The following is a 2,398-nucleotide window of genomic DNA, read 5'->3' as shown; positions in this document are numbered from 1 at the left end:
TGACATTAGGGGTCTTTTAGACCTCTAGTGTCACCTTTCTACTTCACTGGATTCGCTGAATGTAAATACATTAGGCAGTGGCTGGGAGCAATAGCCAGCCTGCTATTGGATATTTTAAATTGCAATAGCCAATAGCAGGCTGGCTATTGTACCCGCCCACTGCCTGCTGTCAACCAGCAAAGGAGGGAACTGAAGACGAAGTTCTCAATCAGGCCCTCTCTGCTGACTGACAGCAGGCAAGGGGGGGTACAATAGCCAGCCTGGTATTGGCTATTGCAATTTAAAATATCCAATAGCAGGCTGTCTATTGTTACAAGTGTCCATTCATTTTCCACTTGATGAAACTGTTTGCTTTTGGTGGTATATCTCAGTGTAAGATGTCCATGCTCCTTATGTGTTTTAATAATGCTCTCACCAGACCCACACAGAAGTTTTCCCTCTCAATTAATGAAGAGAATGTCCGTTCTGTGTGAAGGAAAGATTTACAGCTTCTCTCCCCCGTGAGCACACTGAACGGACATTCTCTTCTTACAATGAGATTGAAAACTGCTGTGCAGCAAGGAGCACAGAAATCTAACACTGAGAAATATCACCAAAAGGAAACCGATTCATAAAGTTGAAAAGGACGGGACACGGAGGAGCAGCAGCAGCTAAGATACAGGGGGAGGGGGGCAGCGGGGGAACTCACAGCCGGAGTCTCTTCTGCCTTCTCGTGCTGGCTACAGAGGTCTGTGAAAGGGACACAGAGCTCTGCAGCCAGCACCAGCAGGGAGAAGAGACTGTCCACACAACACTTACCCCCGCCATGCTGTCACACTTCCGGAGAGGTCAGAGCGGAGAGGAAGCCTCGTTTGGTGGAGAGGTATTCCGGGGGAGGGGCTATGGGGGTCAATGGCCGAAGCTAGTTAAAAAAATTTAACCGGCCGGTATCTGATCTAGGCATCGGGGCATTTTCAGGAGTACAAGTACTCCTGAAAATGACCTGTATCGGCCCTGATACCGGTACTAGCATCGGTATCGGGACATCCCTAGATGAAATCATCTTTTTGTACTTACCTAATACCAGTTAGATTATAACTTTGAGCCTACACACAGGGGATGCTTAATACAGGCACCTGGGAATAGATCTTAGTTGGATTTATAGGGGGTAGAAGGGTAAATGGAAAGTTTGGTAGGCACCCGATGTGAGCAGGAGAAAAGTGTCTACCAAATTGATTCATCTACCTCAAATCAATTGATGGTAAATCCCAAGTACAACATGGCAGCATAGTAGTGCTAGCACTTTGGAACATTTGCAAAATAGATAGACCTGGAGCCAGGAGAGAAAAGAATGAGCGAGAAACCTACATGACAAGGGTGTGAAGGGGAACCAGGCTAAGATGGGTTAAAGAAAGTTAGAGAAAGTAAGGAAGGGGACGGTCACTCACTGCCTTGAAGATGTTTGTAAGCCGGGGCTATTGATATAACCCCAATGCACCGGGTTGAATGCATTCTCTGCATCCAGAGCCAGAAGCAAACAAGGCATTCTACAAACCTCTGCATGTTTGATCAAATTCAGCCTCTGCCTGGTACCTTTTGTACTTCTGCCAAACAGGGAGCCAGATTCGTCAGGGTAAGTATTATTATTATTATACAGGTTTTATATAGCGCCAACTGTTTGCGCAGCGCTTTACAATATAAGGAAGACATTAGAATCACAATACAAATCAAGACAAGATGGTAATGAGGGCCCTGCCCCTGAGGGCTTACAATCTAAGAGGGAGGGGGAAGTGATACATGAGTAGGGAGCTGTGTGGGGATGAATTGTTTGAGAACGTGATGGTTGAGCGGTTAGGTTGAGGTAAGTATAATGTCATCATCAGAAACACCAATTTTATGGAAAGAATTTTCATACCAAAATAGCCTGAACTTCTGGATTACTTGTGATTGTCACTGCTAAGTGTTCTAATCATAGAAAATGTAATCAACGACAAAGGGCAGCCATTGTATGTCCCATTCGTAATAGAAAAGGAATGACATAACAAACCTGAGGAAAAAACCTGTGCGGTTCAAATGTGTAGAATACCATGACTGCAGATCAAATATTGCCATCAAACCCAAAACACTAAATGGTCAGGAACATAGAGAAAAACCCCAATGCTCCTGATCAAATGTCTTCTCTGCATCCAGAGCCAGGAGCAAGCAAGGCGTTCTACAGACCTTCAGTAGCCTATCTCTCCTTCACAAAGCCCATGGTAGATGATGGTAGGGGTAAATGTAGCCGCCTATTGGCAATCATCTTAGAATACATTTTTATATCTTTATTTAAAAGCAAGATAGGCCGAACATTCGTGGGGTGAATCGGCTCCTTCCCTGGATTTGGCAAAGCAACAATAATTTCTTGTGGAATAGCTTGTGG

The sequence above is a fragment of the Nanorana parkeri genome, unplaced genomic scaffold, assembly GCF_000935625.1.
Source record: "Nanorana parkeri isolate BGI_ZX_2015 unplaced genomic scaffold, ASM93562v1 scaffold1529, whole genome shotgun sequence".
Classification (NCBI taxonomy): Eukaryota; Metazoa; Chordata; class Amphibia; order Anura; family Dicroglossidae; genus Nanorana; species Nanorana parkeri.
The sequence above is the reverse complement of the archived record's forward strand: the minus strand, read 5'-3'. Positions refer to the sequence as shown.